We start from the raw sequence: 9,726 nt of genomic DNA on the forward strand, positions 1-9,726 counted from the left end.
TTTCACATAATAAGTCAGATAAAATTTTCACACTTTCTTGAAAACCAAATGGAAAATAGCAACAGTTAGAAAACAGCAGCTTGTGGGAGTATCAATTACACCCTGACTGCACTCCCTTGAAATTAGTGTTACCAGAATTTGCTTTGCCTTTTGGAAGTCAAATTTTGCCTTTATATAACTGTCTCATTGGAAAGTTTATTAGGCCAAAAACAGTGATCATTAAGGTGTTCGTTACTGGTCAAAACATAAACTGATTGTTTTCTGATATTTGTTGGAAAGAGTGTTGGTAGGAAAATAAATTACATCCTCAAATCTACTGGAAAAGTACACTTCACTTAGGGAATGTCATCACTGCAGTCATTCTGTGACTAACTATTCACCCAGCTTCTCAGGCAGATATTGAAGATTGTGCCAGTTCTGTGCTGCTTCCTATACCCAAATTTTTACTGAGTTTAGAGCTAGCTCAAGTATATCTACACCATACCGTCACCAATGCAACGGCAGACACACTTGTAGAAAGCTCAGTCCCAGCTAACAAAAATGACTAATTCGCTTTATTAAAATATTTACAACTAAGATGATTTTACTCAGAAGTTAAAGAAGGCCTTTGTGCATTATTCCTCCTTCACTTTTTTTCTGTTACTATACTTGGATCAGATCCTGCTTTTCTAGATAGCATTTAAATATGAAGAAATCGTCTTGATCCCAGCATGCAACTTTAAGGCAAGATGAAATAGCTGAGTGTTGCAAAGAAATGAGGGTCCTGGGAAGGACACAGCAAAAGGGGCTGTATTAACAATTGATTCCTTTTTTCTGGAGGGTGGACCAAATGCATCAGATACATAAGCCTATCCATAGTATTATCTCCAGTCAGCTACCAGTATGGACCAGATCAGGTTTCTGAGCTGTCACAGCAGATCTGGGCTCGCGGAACTGAAAAACAAACTGGATGGTAACTGACAGGTATATGACAGGTTCATATTGAAAGCTATTTAAGAGCAGCATGAAAGAAGGTTCAAATTTGGTACCCTAGCAGCACTTACGTTTGGCCACTTTCTATAAATGTCAGGCTTTTCTCTCTCTCTCTCACTCACACTTTTTCTTTTCTTTTTCATTACTTCAACGTTCACCTCAAAGAAAGGAATTAATCTCAACCAGCCTCAGCTATTTATAAACAAGGTAGCTAGGCTGGTCATTTATGTTCTCCTATATGGTGAATACGATGATGGAGAGTGAGACAGGAATCTCCTGAGCATGAATCATTATTTGGATGCAATGACTCATGCACTGTATGTACCACTCACTTTCTCTACTGGTTATAATGCAGGCCTAATAACAGGTCTGAATTCAATATTAACTCTACTTTGAATAGGAGGTTGAACTGTTTGACCTCCTGAGGTCTCTTCTGACCTGAATTATTCTATTAATCTGTGAACTGACTAGGTTCATAAGGCAAAAGCAATAGAGATGGCAAAAGTTATATGAGATGAACCCCACCCTACATGTGTAATTCTCATAGGACGATAAAGAAGCTCCTCTGGGTAGTCTGGCTCTCCTTAAACGTTTTGAAAAAGCAGCAATTTTTCCCCTTAGTTTTTCCCCCCTCCATTGACACCTAAAGATGAGAATTACCAAATGATCTATACAAGAGGTTCAGAGAAAGGAAAACATCTCAGAACATCTTCACCAAGAAGCCAGTGCAGAAAGACCTCAGTGGACAACATGCTTGGCACAGAAGGAGAAAGGTGAATGGTAAAGAAAAAGAAAAATCAGGGTCAGGTCAAAGAAAAGATATCCTTAGCAAGGAAGTATGTACAGCAAAGGACATGCTACAGTTAGCCTAAAGCGTGTCCAGTTTAAAAAAATAAGTCATGACCATAATAACGATGGTCCAGTTTCAAAGAGGAAGTTTATTCTGGTAAAAACAAGATTATCCCAAGCTTTTCATGGAATTTGTTGCACTCACAGAGCAAAGAAAATTACCACAGAAAAAAAATTACCAAGAAAAAACAAAACAAAACAAAACAAGGGGAAGAAACCACAGAAGAGAGTAGGTTCTATGACTCAGAGCAAAAAAGAAAAAAAATACTCTAAAACATTTTGATCAATATAATAGTCAGAATTGTACTGCACAATACCAGATTGGCAAAAACCCATTTAGTTTTCAAGTTATATATATCTATTCATAAGCCTTACTTTAAAAATGCCAGTCTAGAAAAACGTTTGTACTCTAGTAAATCTTTCAAATCTTCCATTCAGCACTTCATTACAGAAAATTAAGTGAAATTAAGCGATAATATATGTAAATTATATAGTTAAAATAATGGACAATGTAATGAAAGGAATACTTTACACATTGTAATCCTGTGGGCTTTTAAATTAACTTTTAATGTTCAGTGGCTGCCAATTAATAAGGAGCCTACATATTTGACTGCTACAACACACAAACTAGGAGAAGAAAAGGAGCAACACGAGGGCACGAAGCCAATGCAGGGTGGTGCACAGATGCTAGTCGGCACATTTAGGGGAACACATGTGGCAGAATGTGAATATGAGCAGCAACATCCCTCTGTGGTAAATCTCTTCCTGAAATCAGGAGATTTGAACACTCAGTGATACACTGACCCTCTTACTCACTGATTCCCTCCTCATTTTGAGGAAGAACATATGTAGCTACAGACAGAGAGCTTATGGTATAGTTTTTCATTTTGGCACATCATATGCATCAAAAATAGACAAGGATTTACTTTATTTTATTTTTAGCAGTGCAAATCAAGAGTCAGCCTGCATCATAAATTGTACATATATTTTACTGAACAGAATGAAACCACAAATTTTCACAAAGAATAATGTTTGCCAAGGTCACATGTAGCTTCTTCAGTCAGAAGCTCCACAAGGCAGACGTGAAGAGGCCAAGTGTTGCATCAATTCTTAGCACAGAATGAGCAGAGGCAAAATATTAATGCATTGTAAGAAAAATAATCATGCTTACATTCTAGGGACTGGCAAGAAAGGAAAGTGGAAATAGACTGTTTCTCCTCCTGCACCTTTCATTATGACCAACAGGTTTGATTTTAGCCTGTTATAATATTGTCAGTACACGTGAACTAAAGGACTTCCATTTTATCCAGCTGTGACCAGCAGTAAGAGGGGCTGAGAAATGTGAAAAATCTTTCCTTGCCATTCCCTCTTTCTTGCAGCAATATTCTGTTATCGAAGGTTACCCACACTAGTGTGTGTGTGCGTGTACGTGTACACATACACACATACACGCACACACACACACTATATCTCCTTATAAACTGGTTGGTAAGGACAGATATACTGGCTCAAATACCAGCATCCTGTCCTTGACAGCGTCCAGGAGCAGGTGCCCAAGAAGAAGAATAAGGACAAGCATGGAGCAATTTTTCCCCAGGATACTCTCCCAACCTCTATCCACATGCGGTTCAGAAGTTTTCTTAGTACATGTTACATCAGCAGTGGCATAATACAACACATAAGGAAAGATATTTCAATAAAGTTTTCCCGTGTCCCAGAACGATTAAAATCGGTACCAACCGTGCACAGTTAGATAACTAACAACATACCTGTACAACATTGAATAAGAAACTAACAGCGAACCGAAAACTACTATATTCCAATTAAAAAAAAAAACAAAACAGGTCATTCATTCACATTCAGACTGCAAAGCCTCTGCAGTTCTGGGTTAGAGAGTTTTCTCTGTGTCATTCAGTAAAAAGAGACACTAAAAAACTTGCATCGCATTCATGGGAAGATTTTTCCATGTGAAAAGCACATGGTCAAAGAGCCCCTCACTAGGTCAAGCCAGACATCTGAGCCCAGTGGCTCCAGGAGCTGGCAATACCTCTTCCCATACAGGGAGGGTTTGCACCATTTTGCAAGAAATTAGTGTGCAGAAATTCATTTCCACAATTTTGTGGTTAAAAAGACGTTTCTGAAGCCTGATGGCTCTTCCTGAACGAAAGTTCCCACCTGCAGTAAACTGGAATGAATTACTTTATAGTTATAGGATGGCAGACACATACACACACATGCAGAGTGAAATGACAACTGAATTAAACAAATACTTCTTTCAGAGATAATGAAGGCAAAGCATGTTGAGGAAAATATACTCCCTTGTTAGAGCAACACAATCTTTTTAGATTATATGGTGCATATTTTTAATGTATCATTTAATATTTTTTCCAAAAATAAAAATGCATTTACAACTGAAGTAGCCTCCCAAAAGAATCCATTTTGCTTGTACATAACTGAAGCATGTAAAATACCACTAATGTGGCAGAAACAAATTCTGATACATAACGCATTAAAAGGTTGTATCTTCAATGTTCAAAACAAATCAAACTAAAACACCTAAACTGTCAGGAAATAAATTAAAAAAAAAAGCCAGCTAAGATTGTCAGTTTATAATTTACTCTTTAAATAAAAATTAAAGAGTTAATCTAGTTACAATTTGGGTCTGATTTCTCCAAAGATAGGTTTCAAATCATGAAACTGTTCAACGTGGACATTTAGGATTTTAATAATTTTCCAGATTGACTTAATGAGCTTCTTTCAATACAATTAGTTAATTTCCTGACAGATAATGCTTTACACCTGATTAATTTCAGAGCAGTTAAAAGGCAGCAGCTCCAAAGGCAAATAAAAAAAGAGAGACAGGAAGGCCAAGTCAGTAACCATTTACTTCAAAGTCTCAATTTCTTTCCTATAAACTCTAAAACTGGATTCTATATCAACAGCCATATTTACTGTTTTCAATAACTGAGGACAGCAAGCTTTTTAGAGGCTTATGTCAAGCAGTACCTAAAATAAGAAGGTCTAACAATCAAAGAAACATAGATGAGAAAAATAAAATGTTTATTACACCACGTAGAAATTTTCTTTTTTGCAGCAGGTGTAATTGCATTATATCAAATTAAGGTCCTTTTACTCCTCCATTACAGAAATTATTGTTGCGATCAGTGGCTACCTATGCCACAGTAAACTCAAGCCTAACATTAGTAATTTCCTAACGTTAGCCATTTGACCAATCTCAGAAATACACATGCTGCAAAGCCTTGCACCAAGGAATATGTGACTGTGTTACATGTCATCGAAGTTTTCAAAGCTGCCAAACCAATACGGATATCCGAATCTTGTGGATGTTTACATCCACTCTGCATGCAGCTGGGGTCTTTATAAACAAAGCCTTACAATTTCGGAAGGAACAATGTTCATGCTTCTCAAAAATGAGTTTTATGCATGTTTCCTTTATAAAGACAGTAGTTTCATCAAGATATGAAAAGATTCCTGTGGAATATGTCTGAAAGGTTCATATTTAGTTGACCACAGAGGCCTCACTCAAGGATAGCTCTCCAATCGTGAAGGCAAGTTTCCCCATCACACGGTGATCACCAGACCCAATCTGCACCAAATCAAACAGCAAAGCGAATTTCTGCACCAGGAGCCCTCTTCTGAGGAAGAGCAAAAACAACAACAAAAATCTCAGTGCTCCAATGTCACCTGTTCCCCAAGGGTTTCTCGGACAAAAAATATGGAGCAAAATAGGAAGTATCCCTGCATATGCCAATATATTTAAGAGGTGGCATTACAGTGAAACATATCAAACCTCTTATGAGCAAAGACTCCTTAAGATTTTAGCTGTTGCAGACCAAAAGCTCTTTGTTCACTTGAAAATGTTCTTGCCACTCTAGCATTAATGATCTCCAGAAAAATTAAATTGCTGCTGTCACTTAAAACTGAACACTGATTTAAATTTTGTTGAGAAGGGAATTCATTTAAATGGTATTGCATAAGTGTAAGAATAAATATACCATTACAAATTGCTCTGTTGACAGCATTAGGTTGAGCTAAAAAGTGTAATCTAAATCATACCTGGTTTCACTGGGGTGGGGATTTCTTGTTGGTTGTTATATTTAAATTAAAAAAAAAAAACTAGCAATAACTTACCATTTAACTGAGCTACATCATGAAACTTCTGATATCTTTAATCAGAACTGCCCTGAGCAATATAAATCCACATTTCAAACCCACATTTCAGAAGAAGTATCCCTGCTTCACAGTGCTTAAGGAGCTGCCTAATTTTAAGTACTGCCCCTAGCTGGGATGAGCTTAAATATATGCTCATGTGTTATGCTGTTACAGCTCTGTACCTCAAGAAAGTACCTGTAAAATACTGTTCAATGTTGCTGTAGTTCAGGTTTCGATACACAGTAGCAGGCTACTCCAAATGTATATAGTGTCACATAGTCTGATTCTTTGGTATTTCCTCTATTTATCACACATACCAGATGCAATAATTTGCAAGTCTGTAAAGAAGTGCATGTATCTCACTTCAGTATTCTGATCAAGTCTCTAAACTGTTAAGTGCCAACTCTAAATAACCATGGCTGTCTGGGTCTTTGCCTGTATTTTTTAAACACCCATACCAACTTAATTATCATTATATTAAAGTTGTGCAATCAAGTTCATTGCACATAAAAAGGCATGCCAGAAAGAACAAAGTAAAATTGATGGATTCAAGTAGAAAAAAATAAAAAAGAAAAGAAAAGAAATAAAGCACTAGCTAGGAGTTAGGAAGAACATGCATTAAGATGAAAGATGAAACAGATGCAATACACAGCAAAGATCAAAGAGCTCCATCAATTCATTCTGAGAGTCAAAATCCAGCTGAGCATGGGAGCCCTGTCCGCATAATAAGAAAGGTTGACTAAAACATAAGGATTAAACAGATGAGCTGTCTCCAGTGAATGTACGGCACAGGAAGCCCTGCTGAGCCACTTGTAAAGACACTCTGGAATTGTGCACCTGCTACTCCACAGTGAAACCTACAGGAAGCCAGCCTGGAATGGGAAAAAATCCACTAATGGACTAAATAGCTATCTTTAAGAGAGGAAAAAAATAGAGAGAGAGAGAGAGAGTCAGTGCAAGAAAACGACAGCTAACAGATTTGCTCTTCCCCCTCCATTTAGTTTATTTACCAAATATGTCCATTAAAAGCAAACATAAAGAAATTGTTACCACCAACTTCTCATTCTCTTGAAAAGCAAGGAAAAGCTTACAATGTACCTGAACTATGAACACAACCATACATATGTAACAGCATCAGCCTAGGATTCTCAATGGAAATATCTGTAGCAATATGACTGGTTTAGAATCTCTTTTCGTGCTCCATCACTCATGTTAAATAGTCAAACTCTAATAACTTCAGCGTTGCAGGATTAAATAAGCCTGAAGGTCACTAAATTTGATCTTATTCCTAATACTGATGGCATTTTAAATAGCATTATAAATAAATCTTCCCCTTTCTTGTCTTACTCATCAGATAGATAGGGATGCTGATATTTCGACAATCAAAAATGATAGGTAATGACGAGTCACTTTGCCCATATTTTTTCATCATTGGTAACAAAAAAAAAAACCTAGAAAAAAGTGTTAATAACAGGGTAAGAAACACTATTCAACTGATGGCTGAAATTAATTAATTCAATTAATTTTAGTATTAAGGTAAAATCCCTATGTCGTGCATTTAGCCTTAAACACAACCCTTACATATGGAGAAAAATGTACGAATAATGGTCACTTCAGTACATGAAGGAGCCAAACTGCAGAGGTTTCTAAATCCGTGCACTGTGCTACACCTTAGTGCAAGGAACAGGTAAAGGAAACCCTCACACCACAAAACGGCAAACCATAGCTTAAAACAATCAGTGAACAGAGTTAATTGAACATATATATGCTTGAAAGTTTCTTAAGGTTCTGCTTTCTGCTAGATGTTCAGTTAATGCCAACTGCTTGCTACAGGCGGCTTTTTTTTTTATTTTAAATAAACATTACTAACCTGCTTGTTCCACGAATGTTATTTACAATCACAGCTTTTATTCTTGTTTTAGTTGACAGGACAATCTCTTCATGGATCTGGGCAGAGCTGATATATTTGATTTTCAGGTTATCTATTGCCTGCAGATACAAGCACTTTGATTGTTTACAATGAAGGAGTAATTGGTACCAGTTAAATAACTCCAGAGACTGATTTAAAAGCTCTTCACTTACTGCATGAATGCAGCGTTTCATGCCACAGCCCCTAATTTGACGAAATTCTTAAAGATTTCGTTACAAAAACAGGATATATATATATATATATATATAATTTTTTTTTAAAGGCAAATACAACAGTAATTTAAATCACATGCAAGCATTATACATAACTATTAAAATGAATTTATATTTTCAAGTGGAAATTTAAAAAACGCATTTTCAAATCTCTCATTACATTTCCGAAATTAGTTGCAAAAATTAATTTGTACAGCACAGCTTTAAGTACAATTTCTACAGAGTTTCTTTCAGCACACTAAACCAAAATGAGAACATTAAAACAAAATTCAGCAAGTAGTCCTATGAAGAATTTTATGTGTTGTTTCATTGGTAATACATTGCTTCCCAACTGCATATGTTCAAGTTGTGTATGATATTTAAAAAAATCTTTTAGAAACATTTTCCTAGCCTAAGGAGTCAAATCAAATTACTCTACTAAAAACAAATCAGGCTTATTTTCTGTTTCAGAAAACAGTCACAGAGCACATTTTAACTTTTATTTTCTGACGCCATTTTATGACCACTGAACTTTACTGCTCCACAAAATGGTGTGGAAGTACACCTTGTCAATGGCAAGGATACTATTTTACCATTAAAGTTGTCATTCAGAATTTTGTACTGTGCAATTTAGGTCCCTTTTTTGAGTGACCTGAATTACACCAGACCATACAGTAAAAAATACAAAATACTGTAGATTCTAAAAGCAGCATGCAGGAGGCCACCTGGTTGGTACCATGGGGAGGCAACCCGTGATCGGCACAGTTTACAGAGCAGGACCCGGGTACGCAGAAGGACACGGGTATCCCTGCTCCGTCTTATCTAGCGCAGCTCCCTCCAGCAGCATCATAGCAGGACTTTCGTAGCAGGTTCTGGATAAAACTAAGCTGAGTCCTAATGGACTCCATGCACTGTGCAAACATGGTTCCTCCCTGCTGGAGGACCGAAGGTGGCCCTGGAGGCAGGACAGACGCATCCACACAGCTACTGCCAGTTTCATGACCTGCTGGGTCTTCTTCAGCTCCGTTAGTCTTGTCATGATAGGGAAAACTTAGGAAAAACTAAGATAGCGCCTAAATCCTTAACAATGCCAATTTCCTACTTCGCAGGGCATGAACATGCTTGTTAGCACACCGTAAAGCAGTCAAGACGAAGCCCATCACTCTACAATTTACAACCAACAGCAAGTGACACTGGGACTCCTTCAGATCTCAGGTGCACATCTTGCAGAAGTCATACAAGATAGGTAAGCAGAGACTCAGCCTACTGCAGTTTCAAATAAACTGGCGGATATAGCATTGCTAAAATTTTACTGCAAATGGGAAAATCACAATTCTTAAAGACCAAGTCACAACCACTTTCATAGAGACACTCCAAAGACATTTTTTTGAGAGCGCGCTGCCACCTGACAAAATTTCAACCTGTTTCCCTGTTTTGGTAGTATAGCTGTCATTCTAAAAAGTCAGAAATTCTTTTTATAATGAAGGCATTATGTTTTCTCTGTCTTTAAATACTGCTGGACAGTTTTAGTGAAACTCTTGTAATCGTTTTTGAACTGAAACTATAAAGCAGAAAACATTAGAGCAGTAGTTCAAAAGATCATAAGCCAAA

This window comes from Apteryx mantelli, chromosome 1 (genome assembly GCF_036417845.1).
Source record: "Apteryx mantelli isolate bAptMan1 chromosome 1, bAptMan1.hap1, whole genome shotgun sequence".
Taxonomy (NCBI): Eukaryota; Metazoa; Chordata; class Aves; order Apterygiformes; family Apterygidae; genus Apteryx; species Apteryx mantelli.